The sequence below is a fragment of the Triturus cristatus genome, chromosome 3_2 (assembly GCF_964204655.1).
Source record: "Triturus cristatus chromosome 3_2, aTriCri1.1, whole genome shotgun sequence".
NCBI lineage: Eukaryota > Metazoa > Chordata > Amphibia > Caudata > Salamandridae > Triturus > Triturus cristatus.
The window spans coordinates 1,192,321,545-1,192,344,302 of NC_140584.1; the positions used below are offsets into that span (position 1 = coordinate 1,192,321,545).

The 22,758-nt window shown below is 47.8% G+C and overlaps 1 protein-coding gene across 1 annotated transcript in view; it reads left to right on the forward strand.

Annotated features, from left to right (window-relative positions):
• The window catches only part of LOC146859417 (rac GTPase-activating protein 1-like), a 404,586-nt gene that overhangs the window by 271,583 nt on the left and 110,245 nt on the right, over positions 1 to 22,758 (forward strand). The gene's annotated exons all lie outside the window — the stretch shown is intronic.

The window sequence follows — 22,758 nt, forward strand, 5'->3', positions numbered from 1 at the left end:
GACTGTGCAGCGCTCTACAAATGCTGATTGATAAATGCTGATTGATTGATACAAAGGCATCTATAGAGTGAGTGGCTGCTCCCGAAGGGGCGCCCCGGCGCTAACGGCAGGACCGCCCTAAAGTAACGGAAGGGAGCTAAGCATTAAACAGGTGGGTCTTTAGGACTTTCCTGAAGATCTTTTCTGAGGGCGTACGGAGAAGGGTGGATGGAAGGTATTCCAGAGCTTAGCCATCCAGAAGGTGAAAGACCTCCCACCACGTCTCGCCCTGTGGCTCTTCGGGATTTGCAGGAGCCTCTAAGAGTGAGGCCTGAGGGATCTGCCCTGGTGGTAGGGCTGGAGTCTGCATCTCGATTACAGAGGTCCCTTGTTCTCCAAGCCTCTATAAGCAGAAATAATGCCATTAATTTGATGCGACTGCTCTCGGGGAGCAAGTGGAGCTGGTGAAGATGTGCAGACTCGCATTGCTGAATCGGGACCTTGAGAATGAGGTGAGCAGCGGCCATTGCTCAAGGAATGCAGGCAAGCCCAGGAAGAGACTGGTGGCATAGTCCAACTTAGCGGTGACGAGAGCATGGACAACTGTGTTTCGGGAAGTCACAGGCACCAACTGGAGCATCTTTCTCAGTGATTTCAGTGCAGCAAAACAGCTAGCCGAGACCGCTTTGACCTGCAGTACAAACGATGGGGCTGCCAGATTCCTAACGCAGACCAAAACGCCAAAACGATCCCAGCTACTCCACACATTACCCAAAGCGCAGAATCAGTCGCTGCTCAGGGTCCACTCTCAGGCTTCCCAACTTGTTCTTGAGTCACTTCCTGGTGGCTTTCAGATGTCGGTGATTGAATTATTAATCAATGTCTCCAACTATTGTTTATTGTTTTCCATTATCTGTCATTAGTCCGCTCCTCTCTATAATAAAAACAAACGAGCGCAAACGTGTGCGAACAACTCTGCAGAAACGTGTAAGAACTATTCGAGGGGCTTTCTAAATGCAACTCATTCCAGGATTTTCTTGATATGTTTTGTTACTCATAAATAGATTCTCTTTATTCTAGCTTTTTTCTTTTTTTTTTTTTTTTAAACGAACACCTAGACTTTCCGAATTGAGGATAAAAAGCAAACACTGAAAGATAGGGGGAGCAAAAGCAGTTTCTAGGCATGTGGGCATATTAAACAGTATAAGAGAGCAGACGGCGTCAAAACTATTTTGTGCATTTTCTTGATCAGTTGACACTGCAGCAGTGCTTAATTTGAGCCTGTGGTTTCCGGTGCTAAGCACTGGCACTTAATTGTCAACACCAACACTTATGACAGTCTGTCACATGGTGGTGCAGTTTAGAGATGAGCACAAGAACTGCTGTTCAGTACTACAATATACATTAAACTGACTATTACCTGCTGCCCAAGCCATTCGTATATGTGTGGGGTCCTGGGACAGTCAGAATGGTCACACTTGTAGGAGTTGTGATTGTGTTGGTGCTGTCATTGGCAGCACTAGCAGGGGCACTGGGTGGTGCAAGGAGCTGTGCCCTCCTGACGAGGACCCTGGCACTTATTTATTTTTTACAAGTTAAGCACTGCACACCCTTAATCAGCCGAGGGACCAGCCAAGCTCACGGGGACCTTTCTTCGCCTGCCAGATCGCGGGCTGACAGTCGGCCTTTCCTTATCTCTAGGAGCAGACTGTAGAGTTCACCTTGTTTTCTCATGAGCAGCACCCATGCTCTATTACAAATATGCTCCCACCTCCCACAGTAGAAAATTGAGTTGTTCAGAAATACAGACTGACAGTGGCGTAGGAAGAGGGGGTGCGGTGGGTGCGGGCCGGTGAGTGTGGGCCGCCCCGGGTGTCATCACTGTTTTAAACACATATTTTGGCCATTTTGTCAAGCCGGGGGTGACCAGAATTTTTCCACACCGGGTACCACCTGACCTTGCTATGCCACTGCAGACTGTTCCAACACTTCCAAAATGGTGCTTGCAGCCAAGAACCATATTGTGAAAAGCCGATCAAAGTCCTGGCATTGTTACGGTTGGGTCAGACATTCCATGGAACAAGCCTTTTTGATTTTTCTTAATATCGTGGGTGCTGTTTGAATCTGCACTAAACTTTCCCAAAAAAGTACATTTACATTGGATTGTACTTGCCAACTTCCGGACTGATCCATCAAGTGAAACCCAAAAAGGGCGACCCCAAAATTGGCATTTCTCATTTTCACTCCTATAGGATTCTTTGCTCTTCAATACAGAAAAAACCAGCTGAAGAGAATTGCACCAAAATGTCATGAAGGTAGAGCTTTTCTCAAGGAAGTGCAATTGCCTAGTTTGGTGCAAATTTGTTGTGAGGTTTACAGAGAGTTCGCTTTTTAAAGCATGAAGAGAAATTTTATAAATATCTGGAAGTTAATCTTCAAAATTCACAAACTGTTGGGGCCACTATTACAGGACCTGGACACTCTGTCCCCATTTCCTAGAAAATAAATTGAGAGGGCATACGAGGGTGCTGCGTAAGTCTACTCTGACCCCCCTATATCAATTTTGCTTCTAGGTTTGCAGCCCCCCGCATTGGAGCCCTGAGTTCTGCAAATCCCAGTTTGGAATTGTTGAAACAGTGCAAGCTTTATAGCCGGGTACTGCAAACCCAGGGCAAGCTTCCCTACAGCCGGGTACTGCAAACCCAGGGGAAGCTTCACAGAGCCATACCATATCTGAGATTTCGGAACCATGTGTGCGAGTTCCACAGTACACCAGAATGTATCATGGGACTCGTAGACATGGTTCCGGAATTGTGGATGTGGTATGGCTGCATGAAGCTTGTCCTATATCTGATGGTACCAGGCTTTGAAGCTTGCCCTGGGTTTGAGTTTCATGGAACTCTGAGTCTGCACTGGTGGCCACAAAGCTAGTTCATGGATGGGCGAAACCTTTCAAAAAATAAAAGGGCGGTCCTGTCTGTAGACCAGGCTCTGCTGCCAACTGTACTAAATAAAATATACTCTACATGTCTTGGATGTAAAAAGGCTTTAGTTTTGCAAGCCGTGCCACTTTGCTCACCGCAAGAGATGACTTTGTGACAAACCATTAATGTCTTCTGCTAGAATCTTCAGGCACCTTCTCTCCAGGATGGATTGCATGGTCGCAGTGCTGAAGACGTACTCGCCTCTTCTGTGATTCTCTTCCTCTTCTGTGATTCCCTTCCTCTTCTGTGATTCCCTTCCTCTTCTGGTATTCTCTTCCTCTTCTGGTATTCTCTTCCTCTTCTGGTATTCTCTTCCTCTTCTCCGCATTGAACTGCTGTTCATGCAAAGCATCAAGATACTTGTGCACTTATGAGGGTCCAACGCTGTATTTCCCCTGGTTGCCCCTGCTGTGTTTGTTCTGGCAGAAAGAACACGTTGCATACTTTGAGGACATTTTTTGTTTTTACCAGTTACAATGGTGAACACTTTGCAAACAATGGGTTCTGGGGGTGACTTGGAACCATCAGCGTGAACATCCTCCAGTTATTCATTTTCTTATTGTCCTTCTACATCGGGATCGTTCTTCTCCGGTTCTTCTTGCCAGAAGCCATTGCAAGTGTACAAAAAGTTTTGGTTCACCAAAAAAACATAAACCACAGCCAGACAACTGTAGAGTCTCCTGTGCTGCAGGAATGTGCATTAGCAAGTAGTGTTGCAAACAGTGCCAGATAGCCAAGAACTATTTGACCGTGGACGAATGCATGCCCAGTAACCAACCAAACCTCTGCAATGGTCCATAAGGATTTGTGGATCCTTCATGGACCCTGCAAAATAGGCATGGGAGAGTACGGCATGCCCTGGTTTCTTGGTCCCGGTGCCAGGAACCGCGAGCCTTGAATGGCAATTAAAATGTATCTCCACAACGGTAACTTTTCTTACGATATTGTCGTGTAGACTCTGAGAACACTTAGATTAATATGTGCCCCTATCACACTCTACTTTTTAAAGAGTTGAGGGCTTTGCAGTACTTGTAAAGGAGGTCCCTCAGCGATAGCGCAAGAGTTTTAGAACCCTGAAAAAGACCTGTGGTCCGGAAGTACAATGTCCATTGGTGGATCCATAAATCCTTAAACACCAAAAACAGAATGGAACATTGTGATCAGTAACACACCAAAGTGACTTAAAAACAAATTCTAATCCTTAAGAGACCGGGACCCAATCCTTGGCCAGCCACTATTCTGTATCCAACTCTGAAGGGTGAAGGATATTGAGAGTGGTGCAGGACAGTGCCTCAACAACAAGAGGCAAGAGGGAGCAGGCTTCAGTTCACATCCTCCATCAACATTCAAGATGAAGATACCAGTAAACTTACAAACACTTCAAAAGGAAGTGATCACTTAGAAAATTACTCTTGTGGAAATAGTTCCACAACCCTTGAAGAGAAGTGGGTTATTACAACAAAAGTCATCAGCACTTTGAGCAACGGGCCACACAGGTCTGTCTTTGCTTGGCACGACAGGGATGATGAAGCATCTGTGAGTAATTTATCTCAGGGAGTTCTCCATGGATCTAATAAAGCGGAGGAGACTAGAAGAGGGTGAGGAGGAAGAAGCTGTCCCTGTTGAAGTCCTGCAAGCACAGGTCGAAGAGATTGGTCCTAGGCTGATGATATTTGTAATCTGTTGCACAAAGTGCAAAAAGCATAATCTATCTGCATGAAGGAAACTGTAAAGTCACCTCAAAAAATATCACAAGTGATTCTTTGCTAGCCTTATGAAGTAATTTCACTACAGAAAAAAGTTACACAAAGTTGTAATAAAAGATACAAAAGATTTTAAAAAGTTGTTTCAGACCCTAAAGTAAAATCAAAAAAGGTTCAATTTAAGATACAAAAAATAATATATAAAAAAATTAATATAATTTATGTGCAACTTGGGCTGGCTTCCTGCAGCGTGTTGGATGTAGAGCCTTGCTGGACGCTGTCTAGTGGTTGTTGGCTGCCTCCAGTGGGTTGGATGTAGAGCCTTGCTGGAGGCTGTCTAGTGATTGTTGGCTGCCTCCAGTGGGTTGGATGTAGAGCCTTGCTGGATGCTGTCTAGTGGTGGGCGGCAGCCTGCAGCAGGTTGGATGTAGAGCCTCGCTGGAGGTTGTCTAGTGGTTGTTGGCTGCCTCCAGTGGGTTGGATGTAAAGCCTCGCAAAAGGCTGTCTAGTTGTTGTTGGCTGCCTCCATTGGGTTAGATGTAGAGCCTTGCTGGAGGCTGTCTAGTGGTGGTTGGCAGCCTGCAGCAGGTTGGATGTAGAGCCTCGCTGGAGGTTGTCTAGTGGTTGTTGGCTGCCTCCAGTGGGTTGGATGTAGAGCCTCGCTGGAGGCTGTCTAGTGGTTGTTGGCCGCCTGCGGCAGGTTGGATGTAGAGCCTCGCTGAAGTTTGTCTATTGGTTGTTGGCTGCCTGCAGCGGGTTGTATGTAGGGCCTCGCTGGAGGCTGTTTAGTGGTTGTTGGCCACCTGTAGTGGGTTGGAGCCTCGCTGGAGGTTGTCTAGAGGTTGTTGGCCGCCTGCAGCAAGTTGGATGTAGTGCCTCGCTGGAGGCTGTTTAGTGGTTGTTGGCTTCCTGCATTGGGTTGGATCCAGAGCCTCGATGGAGGCTGTCTAGTGGTTGTTGGTCGTGTCCATTGGGTTGGATCCAGAGCCTCTCTGGGAGCTGTTTTGCTGGTAGAAGGCTGCTTCAGCGGGTTGAGTGCAGGGCCTCGCTGGAAGCTGTTTGCTGGTGGTTGGCTGCTTGCAGAGGGTTGGGCGCAGGGCCTCGCTTGAAGCTGTTTGCTGGTGGTTGGCTGCTTGCAGAGGGTTGGGCGCAGGGCCTCCCTTGAAGCTGTTTGCTGGTGGTTGGCTGCTTGCAGAGGGTTGGGCACAGAGCCTCGCTGGAAGCTGTTTGCTGGTGGTTGGCTGCTTGCAGAGGGTTGGGCGCAGGGCCTCGCTGGAATCTGTTTGCTGGTGGTTGGCTGCTTGCAGCAGGTTGAGTGCAGGGCCTTCCCAGAGGCCAGGAGCTGCCGTCAACCTCCACTTCCAGGATTGAAGGCCAGGAGCTGTGAGGTTTGACCATAAATAACAGGACTGGTGCATTTAAATGTGATATCTGATCAAAAAACCTCAGAAAGTTACTGAAAAAAACAAAGGTTTAAGTAAAGATATGTTTAGATTAACTTGTAACACCTAAATGTATGTAGAAAACCTCTGAAATTCACTGAAACAACAAAGATAAGGTGCTGTTATGGTTATGAAACAAAATTATGAATTGCTTATGACCTCATACATGACATTCCTTGTGATATGGCAAATGACCTTATTGATTAAATCACTGATAATGGCATCAGTGTGATGATCAATGATGTAATTTGAGGTTGAGCAGGCAAAGACTACTTAAGGAGGCAGTGGAGGGGTGGGGGGAGTCAAGAGCTCAGAACTCACCAAACTATCAACAGGCACAATAACTTCAATGTCACGCCAGTGGTTGTCTCTTAGGAAAGGAAAGTCATTTTAATCTTGCAGCAAACCCAAATACTATACAATTTGATTGTTCAACTATACAGGGTGTGTTGAATCGCAAGGTACTAAACTCCCCTCCCCAGTAACCACATTCCATCCCTCTGAGGTCGAGGCTCCCACTATCACCGTCCCACTTGCTAGGTTATAGGCAGGGATTAGGCTTAGGCGCAACTAACAGACACTATGGGGGTCATTATGATAGCGGGCGGATCACCACCGCCTGTATGGCGGTGGCGATCAGCCCGCCAAAATTTACCACGCACATGACTTTCCCCCCCTGCCACATTACGATGGCGGGGGGACATCGGCAGACGGGAAGACCATCCGCCGGTAGGCAATCTGCCCGATTGCCTACCGGGCAGAAAAGCCCAGGAATATGGTGGCGGTGCCTTGCAGGCACCGCCATCCATATTATCATCATTGCAGTGAACTGCCTTTCCATGGCGGAGACTCCGCCATGGAAAGGCAGGCGATTTTGTCTTTGGGAGCCCGTTGCGGGCCCCCAGGGAATTGGGTGGGGTGGGGGTGCACATGGGGGGTACCTATGGTACCCCCCTGCATTTGCATGCACAAGGTGATAGGCACCGTGCGGTGCTGGTCACATTGTGTATTCAAATGCACAAGATGCATTTTAGACATTGCGGCGGGTGCTGCTTGCAGCACCACCCGCCGCAATGTTTAAAATGCGGGATGCACCCGCCAGTCTGGCGGGCGCATCCTAATGTCACTTGCGGTACCACCGTGACAATGGCGGGCGGTTCCGTTTCCCGATACGGTGGCGGCCATCGTAATAGGTCCCTCTGTTATTGTCCAGCCGATTGCTTATCTTTTAAGGAAAGGTAAGTACTTTGATTACAATGCGCACACAAGGTTCCCGGTTATGGGGTTGAAATCCTGTTTGCGATATTTAGTGAGGTGCTGTACCCCTTCGGCCCTCCAGCTATCCGCAGATTCCTGATGTTAATGCCCCCATGTACATGGCATAGGTCTAGGCATGGATTAGGCACTGGTGCACTTCACTTGAAAGTACTTCAATGTTTCAATAGCCAGAACAGTCCAGTTTGTTTCACCTATTCTAGTTCTCCTGGTAAAAGTCCTAAGGACTGTAGAATGCCTTCTGCTGCTCAGTCTCTTGTTCCACTCACAGGTAGGCCCCGTGGTTACCTGCGTTGCTGTAGATGCAGCACTGTTAGTGGTTGCATTCAGCACTTTTGCGGCGATAGCTCTTGTACTGCATGAGCCGCATCACTGTCCTCACCTTGAACTTGAACAGTGGGTGGAATTGGTTTGGCCAACTCATACAGCGGTACTCACCTTCTGCAATATTTGCCTCCCTAAGACAGGTGCATTTGGAGCACTCAAATGAGCAGGTGTGACCTCTGGGCAGTCATCATTTGGTGGTTGTCTTCAACAGTTGAAGCCTTTGGATTGATCAAGGCTTTCTAATCAGTGGCAATGAGGAATATCCCACTCAGATAGGAGCAGAAGTAGTCTCTTCAGGCACATGGCAGGATGCCGATAACACGTCAGTGCTTGCCAATCCAAAGTAGAGTTGCATTATATCCTCGCGGTAAATGCTATCTCAAACGGCCGAAACAAAACATTTTGTGTTTGGTATCAAACACCTTGGAATCATAGCTCCACACCGGTACCCGTGTGGGAGGTATGAGTCCACCCTTCTGAAGCGAGCTTTCTTGGGGTCACTGGTCTTTCCATACCAGCCTTCTCGACCCGGGCAGCACAAAATGGTTGCTGCCGACCAGCGACACATTTCTGCCCTCCTGCTGCTGAGCCAAGCTCGAGCAGGGAAAGGCAGGACAATAGGCATTCTGTCACAGGGAGGTGTGATCACCTCCCAGACAGGATTTAGTGTATTGGGGCTGGGTGGGTGCACTTCCGAAGTGTCTGAAAGTCTGCATCTGGGGCACACTTGGTGTCCCTGTCCATAGTCCAGTTCAAACTAGTCCTGGGAGCCGTTGGTTCCTGCTCTGGCGCAAAACTGGACAAAGAACAGGGGAGTATCCTCCCCTTTGTCCTGACCCTCCTCTGGGAGGTTCCCCTGAATCTGTCCAACCCTCTCCTGTGGGTACAAAAGGGCTTAACTGGCTGTAGGACCCTAGATTCGACGTGGACAAGATTCTGAACAAGAAACCACTGCGTTTGCAGGAACTGTAACGCAACTGACCAGTCTGCTGATCCTGAGCTCCTGCGGACTTTGAAGGATCCAGCAACATAAGAGGTGAGTTCCTACATTCCTTGTGGTTGAACTGCCCTCTCACCAAGTTTCAGGCCAGTATCCCTCGTGGGGACCGCATAACCCTAACCCCTGTGTACCGCATACTTTTGCAATTGTTTATGTTTGTTGGCGTTCCTCAACTAAGTGCATTGGGCTATTGATATCCCCAACCTCTGTGTACATTTTTTACAAAGGACTTCGGCCTCCTCGCACTCTGTGCCCTGCAAGCTGTTTGTTTGTGAAACTGCTAGATGTCCCCTCTCGACTCCATTGCCATTGGCCTGTGGGTCCATTTGAGGGACAGCACTGCTTTTCTTGGGCTCCCCTGGTTGCTCCAGAACTGCCCTGACTCCCCTTGCTGTGGTGAGTCTCCGGTTTCTTGCTATGCCAGACCGTGACATACCTCAACCTTCTTCGTGGGTTGCCCCTGCCAAGGCTTGTTGGTGCTCCTGGAGGACACCGCCCCTCAGCGCTCTACATCCTTTGTGGGACAGCTCGTATCCGGCTCTTGGTCATCTTCAACATCTGCTGGTCCCCGTGGCTGCAGAGTCAATGTCTCCTTTTTTGCACCTGAAGCACCTGACATTGGTGGGCATTCGTCTACCGACCCCCTGCTCACTCTTGAGCGACCCAGACTCGGTCACCTCTGTTTTCAGGTTCCTTCCTTCAAGAATCCACTTGTGGGTTCCACCGGACACTTTTCTTCTTTCCAGCAGTGGCATTTCTTTGAAGACTCCCATTGAGAACGACTGCGGTTTCCGACGCCACTTCGACCCTATGCACCCGGCTTTCCTGGGATAGGTAGGTCTGGTACTTTGGTATCCATGGGTGGGGTGGCTCTCCAACCTTCTATGTTCCAAAGGGTATCCTTGTAATCCACTGGGAAGGGTCCTTAAACACTAAACCTGCAAGAGCGACTCTCCCATTGAATTGTATGTAGCACGCGGTCATGTTCTCACACTGCACCCGTCCCCCATGGGGTCCCTACTTACTCACCTTGGGTGGTTCCTTTGGGTCCCAGTGATTCTACAACCTCTAGACACTGTCTTAACTCGAGTCATGGTTCTTATACCACTATTTTAGTATATGGTTTGGTCTCCCTGTGGAGCCCACTGCTACTGACGTTTGTTTCTGTGCTACAGTATTGTGTGCTTTGTGTTTATCTGCGTGTAGCCAATACTGTTAGGTATTTAATGTATGTTATAATAATAAATACATATTTGTATAACTACTGTGTGGTTCTTCTTTCATTTAACCAATACATTAAGGTTGCATTCTGGTAAAACACGCTGCTTAACATTCCTTAAAGACTAAGCCTGAAGGCTGCTCTCCACAGCTACCACTTGGATAGCTTTCTAAGGTTATCTTTGACCTCTTAAATCACCATAAGGGTTGTTTAGACTGGTGCAAGGTGCCCACTTTAACTAGTGGACAGCATATACCAGGCCAACTTCTCACACCATACATGTGCTACACGCTAACTGCACGTACATGCACTCAACACACACACAATATGTCTGTGCGAGTAGCTGGTGCTCGGGAACAGCAGAACATTACATGAGAAAGGTCAGTAGACCGCCATCTCCTTGATTCACAGAAAAAGGTCTGCTCACACTGAGTCTCAAAAACTGAGCACGATTCCGCCACTGCTTTGTGACTTATCCGGGGCGTGGACATTAGTCCTATGCCTGTCATCCGGGCATGGTTGGTGCACCCTTCTAAGTCACAGAATAGGGTATGGACCTTACATTACCAGGCATAGGTCTTGGCTCTGCGCACATGCTACATTAACATGGTACCAAGGCAAAACAAAAAGCTGTGATACCAGTTTCACATGCACTCGGGCAGTCAGGGCTAAGGTACACTCCTATTTACCATGCAGAGGACCTTCCTGTCTCAACGTATAGAGTGCAAGAAAATAGGTGACATTTTATATTTATTCAGAAGTGGTCATTGAAACGTCAAAATATGAGTTTCTGGCTTGTGAATCATACAGTGATTTGCATATGGCCATGTCTGAACTGGGGTGGTGGAGTGAGCTAAAGAATGATGATGGATTAAACCCAGATCAGTTGACTGGGGGTGAGTGTTTGATTTGCTCAAGCGCTCCGTCCATCATCCCCCTTTGGTATCGCTTGGGACCACAATACAGCACACCGCCTGGCATGGGATGTGGGGCAAGTACAGTACCTAGGTGCCAGAATCTCCTCCTTCCTAGACTTTACTTTGGTGTTACAGAAAGTGCACCGCAAGTTACCGAGGCCAAAACATGCTTAGAAAGCTGGGACTGAAATACGGTATGCTCTGTCCGACTCACCTGCTGGTTGACATCAACGGCAAGGCATGTTTCTTCGATACACAAGCAGATCCCAGGCTTTTTTCAAACAATATGTTAAGGAACATCAATCCTCTCCACGTAACACACTAGATCTTTCCCTGCCTGACTTGCATGCCTCGGCCAGCTCAGACCTCTTCCTGCCGGACTGATTGGTGCCATGGACCTTTCCCTGTCCCCCCGAGTCCGCTCTCAATATTCTTCTCTGGAACAAAATGGTGGAAACAGTACTGCTTATTTAATCTACTTCTCCCAATCAACGAACATTCTGTAAACGGCTAATAACCCTAATGTAGTCTCCATTGCTACATTCCCGTTATTCACCCCCTGAGGTGTACACCGCTTTACAAACTGTTTGGGTATTTGTTGTTTGGTTGATAGACCGGTTTATTGGGATTCGCTGGGCACTTGAGGGCCTAGTGTGGGGGGGAGTGTTCTTTGAAGACCGGGATTTTGTTTTTTTCTTTGTTTTACAGAGAGCACCCATTCCATTGGTTACATAGCACCACATTTCCATTTCCTGTTCCATTTGACAGTGCCATGTAACAACCGAAGCCCAGGGGTCGAGCTATCCTTTCTATCCTGGAACACCAGGGATATTAATAACCTCTGTAAAGGCAAGCAGGTACTTCAGTACCTCACCCGAAATGGCACGAAAATAGCATTCTTGCAGGAGACCCACCTCCCCCTTGTGAATTCTCACACTTTTTTATCTTCCTGGGGCCCACATAGATACTTCTCCAGCTATAGCAAGAACTCGCATGGGTTGTGCATATCAATACACAGATCTGTCCCCTCTTCCCCCCCAAAGCTAGCTTCGCCGATGATGGTGGCAGATATGTTGCTGTTATAGGACTCCTAGCAGGCCACAGTATGCTGGTAATTAACGTCTATGCCTCAAATATAGATTCTCCGGAATTCTTTCAGGAGGTACTGTCCCTACTTGGACAAGTGGATGAAGACCATGTCATACTGGGCGGTGAGTTGAATATGATCCATGATCCCTTGTTAAACACCACTGCCTCAGCACCTAGCGACAAGCCACACTCTCTGCGAGTCCTCCTTGACATCTGTGACACTCACTCTCTTAGAGACAGCTGGTGCTGTATCCATGCTGCCGCCCCGGACTATACATTCTACTCTGCACCACATACCACCTGGACCCGCACAGACTATTGGTTACTTTCTGCAACATCCCTACCCTGACTCGACAGTGTGTCCCACTTCCCATGCACTCTTTCTTTTTTCTTTCTTGTCCTCATCTCAGCAATAAGCTTCTGCAATATCTCAAAGAGAAAAGCCAAACGTTCAAAACTATTCGCTCAATGGCTATTGCAATCGCTTAGGCCATCCAAGCCAGCCTCCTTCGTTGAAGGCTTGGTGTAATCATAGGACTGAGTTAAAACCGGATCATTACCCCAAGAAACCAATGCCGACCTGATAGTCACCCCATTCTCGATCTTGTCGCCCTGGTCCAGGGGTGCCATGGCAAATACGGCTTTCAACCATTCCTCACCCTTGGGGGGTGAGGCATGGCAAATACCGCTTTCAACCATTCCTCACCCTTGGGGGGGGGGGGGGGGGGGTGAGGCTCTTTCCATTTTTTACAGATTTCCCTTTGGGCTATTAAGACCAGGTATAGTAGTAACCCTTTTTGATTTTGCTGAAGATTCTTTCCATTAACACCATCATCCCCAAATATTACCAAGGGGGCGTTTACCATAATTCTGGTCTTAAAAATACCACTAAAAACTTCTGCCACTCCCTTCCAGAAAACCCTAAGTTCTGGGCACTCATAAAAGATGTGTATGTCATTTGCATTAGGAAGGTTACATCTGGGGCACTTAGGGGTAGATAGAGGGGCGAATTTAGCGATCTTTGCAGGTGTATAGTAGAACCTATTGATGACGAAAAAATGGTTCTTTTTGAGGCTAGCTGGTTTCACATATTTATAGAGAAGCTTCAATGAAGGCTCATAAAAGTCTTTACTCCCTGATTCACATGTAGACAGATTCCACACCGTGTGCAGTGGAGGTAGATCCATATCTTCCACCTCCAATAACTTTTTGAAACCTCCTTTCTTTTGGGACATACATTGTGCAAGGTTCGTTCATTCTCCCAGTCTCCTCTTATGTCCTCATTTTCTGCTGTAAACCAGGAAACTAATTGGAGGAATTTAAATCTTGAAAAACTACTATCAATCTTTGCTCTTAGAACCTCCCAGGGATACACTCCGTCAGTAGAGACGAGCTCCGACCAGATGGAAATGCCTGCCCTTTTAATTGTAACCGCTAAGCTATCGTTCAAACAGACTGGGGTGCCGGGGGCATCCTAGATCGGGGCAAAGTCTGAATAATACCCAATCCTCCATCTACATCAAACCTTGTACCAAACCCTAAGAGTGGTCCTCAAGACTTTCAGGCGCACCTTTTTGAAAAACCTAGGTTCCCCAAATTTGTACAAAAAACCTTCCCCGGCACCACCGCCCTCTGCCACCACCATTTCCCCTAGTAAACTCCCCCATGATGTTTCTTCTGGTTTAACAAGTAGCAGCCTTATGTTTTTAAATTGGAAAGCGACTGAATACCAGTTAATGTCCGGGAGGGCCAGTTCGCCTTTAGTGAGCCTACGTCTCAACTTTTTCCATGACAGTCTGGCCTCTTTGTTTTCCCATATAAAACTTCCGATCTTACTTTGTATTCTGCCAATATCTTTACTTGGGAATTCAAGTGGGATTGCGTTAAACAAATATGTTAATTTTGGCAAAATGACAATTTTTACCAGGTTAACCCAGCCGTATAAAGTTAAGCGAAGGTTGTTCCATCTATCAAATAGCCTTTCAATCTCTTTAATAATCCTATTTAGGTTGAGCTGGGGAATATTATCCAATTCTTTAACAATGGTGATGCCCAGGTATCTCAACTCATTACTCATAGTGCCTGTCCAATTGTCGATATTCCAACACATCACCTCTGTTTTAAAGGTGTTGGCGAGATAGCCTGAAAGGGAACCAAAATCTTCCAGCAAAGCTTCAACCCTGGGGATAACATCCCACGATCATTAGTATATGGCAGCAAGTCATCAGCATAGAGAGCCAGCTTCTGCTGTATTGCTGTGATTTAAAGGGAGAAATCTGGTTATCCAATCTTATTGCCTGTGCTAATGGCTCAATATAGAGGTTGAATAGCAAAGGAGAGATAGGGCAACCTTGTCTTGTTCCTCTATATATATTAAAACTGGAAGTTAACATACCATTCAACAATATTTTGGCTGAGGCTCCCTGGTAGCACTTCATCAATGTCTGACCAAAGACTGGGCCAAAGCCCATCACCCTTAGTACCTCCCACAGGTATACCCAGCAGACTCTGTTAAACGCCTTGCCAGCGTCTAAAGCCGCTATGGCCAAGGGATCCGAACGTCCCATAGCCAATTCGATGTTGCCAATTAGCTGATGGGTCTGTTCCTGGATAAACCTACCAGGGAGGAAACCTTTTTGGTCAGGATTAATGCATATCAATACACAGATCTGTCCCTTTGCCCCCAAAGCTAGCTTCACCGATGATGGTGGCAGATATGTTGCTGTTATAGGACTCCTAGCAGGCCACAGTATGCTGGTAGTTAACGACTATGCCCCAAATATAGATTCTCCGGACTTCTTTCAGGAGGTACTGTCCCTACTGGGACAAATGGATGCCGACCATGTCATACTGGGTGGTGAGTCGAATATAATCCATGACCCCTTGTTGAACACCACTGCCTCAGCACCTAGCGACAAGCCACACTCTCTGTGAGTCCTCCTTGACATCTGTGACACTCACTATTAGAGACAGCTGGTGCTGTATCCATGCTGCCACCCCGGACTATACATTCTACTCTGCACCGCATACCACATGGACCCGCACAGACTATTGGTTACTTTCTGACCATTTCCCAATCCAGATATTGCTAACGGTGCCCTTCGGGAGAGGTGTGAAGTGCTGTTGGCACTTCCTGTACAACTCCCTGCTTAACAAGGTTTTGCCAGAGGAGCTCCGCACACCCATTGTTGACTACTTTGAACTAAACTCAGGATCAGTCTCTACTCAGGGTACCCTTTGGGAGGCCTTTAAGGCCTACATTCGGGGGGATATTTGTCTTTAAGAACACCGGGCTGCTACGGGATATACGCAACATGCTTTCACAGGTTGAAACTGCACTGCACGATATAGACCTTGCTGATGCACAACAATGCTGCGGTCTCCAATTGCTGCACCACACGTCCTTGCTGGATGAATTTTGGGAGCTGTCCAAGCAAGAGGTGGTGCATTTGGGGAAGCATGCCAGGGCCAGACGCCATGGAGCGGGTGAGCATCCGGGCTGTATTTTGGCAAAACGACTCCACCCACTCTGAGGTAGCGGTTACATCCCTGAACTGCTCCTAAATGACGTGATGGGCACAACTGATAATACCACCATCCTGGTGGAACTGCTCCACTACTAGATGCATCTGTATACTTCCCACATCTCCGACGGAGGGGAGGCCATGGTGGATTACCTCTCAGAGCTTGCCATGGCCTGGCTTACGGACACCCAGAGGCAATTGCTCAGTGATCTGATCTCCAGTGAGCAGGTGATTCAAGCGCTTGATTCCCTTGATGGGTCCCAGGCCCAGCCTTTTGGGCATTTTCTAGAAGACCTATAAACAGCTCTTCACGCCACATCTGCTTGCAATGTACACCATATCCCTGGACGCTGGAGTTCAGTCCCCCACCCTACGCTGAGTGGTGGTCACACTAATGGTGAATCTTGGCAAAGACCTGCTGCGCTGCACATCCTACTGGCTCTTATCGCTTCTCAGTTTTGATAATAAAATACTGGCTAAAAGTCCCGCAACCCAGCTTTCACTGTTGCTGGATAACGTCACTTTGTCCTTGCAAGCTGGGTTTGTCCCACATCTCTCCACCTCATTCAATCTGTGCACAGTGTTCTCAGTGCTGAATAGAATCTCCCCAGACGTACCAGCGGCGGTGGCCTTACTGGATGCAGAGAAGGCATTTGATTTGCTAGAGTGGCCTTTATTGCGTGCGTCGCTCCAAAAATTGGGGGTGGCACGCGGGTTCATCTTCCTTATCATGCTTCTTTTTTCTGAGCCAGTGGCCCGTATACGAACCAATGGCTCAACACTCCTTTGATATCACTAGAGGGTCAAGGCAAGGTTGTCCTCTGTTCCTGTTACTTTACATTATTGCCATGTACCCTCTGGTCCGGCACCTCCAAAAGAAGCTCCTGCACTGAGGCTTGCAATTTAAACCCGGCCCTCTGCTTTTGTATGCAGACGACAACCTGGCTCTCGTCTGTCAGATTATAGGATTTTGTCGTTTTTCTGGCGTAACCATAAACTGGAACAAATCTGAACTATTCCCTCTTCCATACGCCACCTCTCCTCCGGCATGTGAGTTCCCCCTGAAGTGGCATGCGGACTCGGTTAAATACTTGGGTATTCACATTCTGCGAGAAACGGAGCAGGTCATCTGATTGCACTATGGACCTGCCATAGATAAGTTGCCCGCTCAGATTGAGGGGTGGATTCAGCTTCCGCTCTCCATGAAAACCTGCCTTTGTTCCCACTCATAATGCTTGGGTTGGTTTTTCCTTTTCTCGCGATGCAGCTTTTTCCTTTATGGCTAGCACTTTGACACCCTTGGGCATAATGCTGTGTACATATTACAAATGCAATACAGTGGCTGACTGAATCGCCATCATTAAAATGGAAGGCCTTGTTCGTTTTTTCTATCTTTTTGAAATATAGCGATCCCCCTTGCCAATGCTTTTTTCGCGCCGCTGAGGAGCCTCTGCTTGCAACTGACCTGGACGGGCCGCAGGCCTCGAGTGGGCTGGGACACACTTTGATGCTCCCTTATGAGCATGCGGGTTTGGTGAGCCGCATTTTCATCTCTATTACCTGGTCGCGTAATGTCCATTTGCCTCCCATTGGTACCACAGGGATGCTACATTCCACCCTAGCACGGGGAATGTTGCTTGACCCCAATGATATTCAAACACTCTCCACAACTAGTTGGGCAAAGCGCAAACTTCTTCGGTAGCTTGGTGGAGAGCTCCTGCCTTGCCCCTTGCGGATAATCAATGGCTGTCTCCTGGGCAAGAAGTGCTAGTCAAACATACACTGTCATGACATGCATTGCATAAGTTCAAGGACCTTTTCTCAGACAGTCACATTCTCTCGCACGCCGAGGATACTCAATGTGCTGATGCAACCCCATGGAACACTTTGTTTTGCGTCACCTCCACAGTGCGCTGCTCCAACCCACTGATGAGTTCACCCCGTTGGCCGTAGTAATAACTGACCGTGACGGGGGTGGCTTCTTTCTAAGCTCTATCACACTAGTGTGGCCTTGCTGCCGGGCTGGGAGGCTTCGGGAGACCTGGGAGCGCGAGCTGCAATGTCCCCTACCGGATACAGTCTGGTATTAATATTGCCAACAAATAAAGCTCATCTCCCCAAATCATAGCCACAAGCTCATACACTTTATATTCTTAAGACGCGTATATACCATGCCTAGCTCCCTGGCCAAAATTTCTCCCACTATGTCCTCGAATTGCCCTTAGTGCCATATAGAAGGTGCCGATTTCACAGACCTGCTATGGACTTGCAATCATGTAGTTGAGCTTCTGGAGCGCAGTCTTCTCCCGACTCTCCTTAATGATGGTGTGGTTCTGGTGCCCGACCCACTCCTCGCCTTGCTAGAGTATATGTGTAATGTACTGCGAGGGGTCGGCAGCTTTACTGCCATAGCGCTGCTGTTAGCAAAGTGTGAAACCGCTTAGCACTGGGGAAGCAGACCAAGCCCAACTGTTCCTGACTGGCTTAAAAGTGGGACTTTTTGTGATACCAGTTGTGAGATAAATGCTACATTGCAAACTCCCAGAGCATGGTGTCCTAATTTGTTTGTATTGCTTGAATTTAACTCGTAGATGTAGTAGTCCGTTTCCTTGGGAGGCTCTATGGAAGATGCAAAGTGCTGTGAGCATTGCTCATCTAGCTACGGGTAGCCCAATGAGAGGCTGCAGGACTGGAGCTATGCGATCTCTCTGGGTTCAGATTGGTATCAAGTCTTTTAACATTGTTTTTGATTAATTTTGTTTTGCATATGGAAAAAGGTATAGACAATTGGTATTTTCAAGAGTGTGTGGATAGCTTATAACTTTTCTTAGTATTCAAAATGTGGGAGGAAATGTTGCACTGTTTTCATTATGTATTAGCTGTGACCTTGATTTTGTTTGTTTGAATATCTTTTATTAGTACATTTTCCTGCATAATTTCCTGTTACAGCATGGTTATTATCTAGCATTAACAAGCAACACTTTCCATATAACATTACTTGGTCTCTGACTCTGTGAAAATAAGGCGTCAGCATACATATCTTTCGCATAAACTTAGTGTCACCTTTAACCGTTGTCTGGAGATGCTTGTCCATCTGCCAATTATCCTGGGCATCAACTGCCCGCACATTCTATTATCTCCAATCGAATCTAAGGCTGGGAATGGCCAGCCAGTCCATTACCCTCGCTATTCTTGATTGCAACAAAATGCAGGCCATCTGAACAAGTTTTTTTTTCCCAATACTTAACAATAAAACCAAAACAAATAAGAGATGTCAGTGTGCTAAGGGGATACGCCTTCAGTGTCTGTTGCGTTCGCCATCGTTTAGCGGCCATGTCATTATTGGTATGCCGTAAATGAACATGCGGAGCCTCTACTGTTGCCTCGGCGGGTGTGTAGCCGGCCGCGAACACTGAACATGTCTAAGGAATGCAAGGTGTCAATTCGCTCCTGTCAATCTGGGCGGGATGACCTGCAGCCGTGACTCCTGTTTTACTATCTGGCACCGGAACGTATATCAGACACTATCTGTTGTGCGGGCAGCAGCTGTTGTGAGGTATCGGGGCTTACTAGCTGCTTAAGCATACCATCCCAAATCTGTGCAATGGGATGCTTTCTCAACCCTGCCGTCTCCCCTCTGTGTAGGGTGGTGCTCTCCACCTGTGCCCACACCTCTAAGGACTTCTTCCAGTGTGATTTTTCTGGCGGGTCCTTGTGTTTCCAGCGCTTGGTTATAAGACGCTTCGCTGTTATCAACCCCAGGTCTCTAAATCGGAAGCTCGCTCTGTGTTGTTTGTTTCTTTTGTAGAACCCCAGGATGCAGACCTCCCAGTTATCCTGCACTACCATGTTTGTGCACATATTGATTGTTGCCAAAACCAGTCGCCAGTAAGTGTGAAGCTTGGGACAGGACCACAGCATGTGTAACAGATTAGCTCCTAGTAGGCGGCATAGCGGGCACTCGGACGTATTTATATTAAAATATTTATTGATTTTATCTGGTGAGAGGTATGCCCTGTGTAAGATATACGTCTGTATTAGCTTGAATCTAGAGTTACTTGGAATATGTGTGGCACTAGCTAATACCCGTTCCCATTCTTTGTCCGCCCAGGGGCGGCCTCTGTCTTCCGTCCAGGCGGCTCGGAGTCTTTGTAGCGGTCTCCGCGTATGACTGAGAAGAGCCTGCACCAGCCAGTGTATTATATGCGACCCCTCACCCATCACATGTAGATACTGCAGTAATTGATGCGTTGGTGGTTCGCACGTGAGATCAGCCCACGCTAGAGTAAGCGTCCGTGTGATAGCCGCGTATGTGAGGAATTGACCTCTTGATAGTCCAGTGTCCGCTACTAGCGCCTCAAATGTCAGCATGGCACCCTCCGCATATAGATCACCATGCGTCTCCACCTCCACCTCTAGCCAAGGCATTAATGTGTTGTCAGTTACGTAGTCCCTGCCCCTGGGCGTTCCTACAAGTTGTAATGCTGGTGCATATGGGAGTGTGCCCTTTGTGAGGTGGAGGCTCCTCTTGTAGCATCTATGTGCCAGCTCGATATGTATTTGCGGTGGCCGGGAGAGTTTTGCCAGTGGGTGAAACAGTCTACAGATCTGACTCTGTGTCTAGATCGCTGTCCCCGTCGCCGCTAGCTTTTTCCCACTGAGCCATTTCGTGACCCATTGTAATTGCGCAGCTACATAGTAGAGTTCTAGATTTGGCACAGCCAACCCTCCACTCTCCAGAGGAGCATATAGTGTCTGTAGCGCAATTCGGGGGCGCCCTGTGTTCCAGATCAAGCCCCGGAGTAACCCTTCCAATTCTCGAAATATCTTAACCGGGACATATACGGGCAAATTCGCAAAATGGTACAGGAGCCTAGGCAGTACGATCATTTTTGTCAGGGTGACGCGGCTCATCACATTAAGTGGCAGCGTCTTCCAGAATTGCATCTGTGCTCCTATAGAGGAAACGGCTCTAACTAGATTGCCTTCCAGCACGCCCTTGGGATTCGGTATACATTTATACCCAGGTATCTGAACGTGGTTGGATACCATTTTAGTACAGCCCCGTTAATTACTATATCTGCCTCTGCCACATTTTCACTGAAAGAGTAAGCGCCCGATTTGGCATTAGTAGGGGTGGGCGGAATTTGCGAAATCCACTTTCGCAAATTATCGCGAAAATGTTAAAAATTATCGCAAACACGCGGAAATATCGCGAAGATGCGGAAGTTTTTTTCCCGCATGTTCGCGAGATTTTCTGCATGGTTGCGGCTCGCCAACTTACCCATGTGGTTGCTCGCGGGCGCGGCCATCTTGTTTTCAGTTGTCTCGCGGTGCATGATCGCGAGAAGAAAGACGTGATCGCGCGACGCATGACGTCACTGCGGGCGCGAACTGTCTCGAGACAGCGCAAATGGCTAAAAACAATACAACATCTCATGGAGAACGCGACCGGATCAAGAAAACTTGTCGGCGAACGCAGGGATTCAGGTAAGGCGATCGCGCCCGAAAATGTATTATTTTACAGCGCGAGCAAGAAACAAATTATCGCCAAGCTGCGGAATGCGGAAATTTTGACATTTTCTAGCTTTCCGCGGAACGCGAAAATGTCAAATTATCGCAATTTCTGCGAACAGAACAACATTTTCACCCAGGCCTAGCTGTGACCTTGATGTGGATTCAAGGAGAAGTCTGAATCCATGCTTATACATAGGTTTCTTAACTCTCTTGATGTGATCAGAGGTGCCTCAAATTCCTTGGTCCATATGATGTTAAATCTCGGTTTTTGTGCCATTGTCCACAGGCCATGATGTCGCCCTTGTGGTGTTGAGCGCTATGTGTTTATTCATCATTCAGGTCTATGGTTCCTGGAAGTGATAGAGAACCAGCTTGTGGAAACAAATTTAAGAACTACACTGCAACTCTATCACCCTTTTCTGGGTTAGGTCCACCACTTCCAGGGCTTGTTAGGCAATGAATACTACATAGTGCGGACGCATACTTCCATTTCTCTATGGGAGCTTGTGCTCCGGCCGTAACACAAGCTCCCATGGAGAAATGTGACATTCTGTTAATCCCTATACCACGTGGCAGGCACCTTAGGGTGCCTGCCACGTGGTACAGGGATTAACAAGGGTACACTATAGGTGCCTCTTCTGCCCCCAACAGGATACTGTGGAGAAATAGGGGCCCCACTAGAGGCTCCCAAAGACGCTTTCTGACAGGCTTTCCATGTCGGAAACTGACATCGTAATCCCAACGGCAGAAACGTTGTCCTCAGGAATTACGTTGGGGCCTCTGACTGGCTGTCAGAATGACCAGCTGGTTTAAATTCCGACCGCCAACATTGTTATTGGGCGTTCAGAATTGGACCAGTAATAATCCGGCCGGAATGACTGGCCAGTTTTAATTGTGATCACCTACATTGTTATTAGACGGTCAGAATTGAAACCGGAGATGTGGTCGGATGCTTTCCAGCCAACATCATAATCTGCCCCTAAGTGTACCTGTGTCCTTGGACTTGCAGCTTTCACTGGTGCAATGCAAGGGCCACAACCTATCTAAACTTCTCTGCTGTGGCCTAGCTGAACTGCAAATGTTGTCAAGGGAGCATGTGTGGTTCTGAGGCAATTGATAAAAAAATCACAAGTCTACCAATGTCTGACAGACGAGCTGCTCATGAGTGATTATTTACTTCCACAACTGTGTAAACCCACCAGTTGATTAGTTAGCGATACACAGCAATTCCCATGTAGCAAAGGAGCCCGACCACTGGAATCATCTTTCAAAAGCCTAGAGGACTTCAGGCGAAGACAAGGACCCAGAATTGAAAATGAAAAAGAAGAAAGGTAAACCTCTAATGCACGTATGATACGGGAACACTGAGAAGCATATTCTCCAAGTACCAGGACACAATGGACTGCCCTGGAGCTACCAAAGGGATGATCACCTAGTAGGTGTCCATTTTGAAGTGTTTTGTTTCCCCCAACTTATTGATCCCTTGTTGATTTCTACCCCAAGCTCCCCTGGAACCCACAAAGTGATTCCCCTCTGGTAGTTCCTCAACAATGTCTCCCTTCTGCAGCAGATTACGAATACCTGTGCATAAAACTGGCTACACGATTGGGTACGAGAACCAAGGTAAGGACATTAGACCGACACTGGGAGGAACTGGAGAGAACTCCAGCCTGTAGAGCCTCTTCACATTTTTCAGTAGCCGCCTGTCTGAAGTAGAGCAGTCCGACTGATGCAGCGAATGGCTGGTCCTGCCTTCCACCAGAAGACTGGATCGAGGGAGTA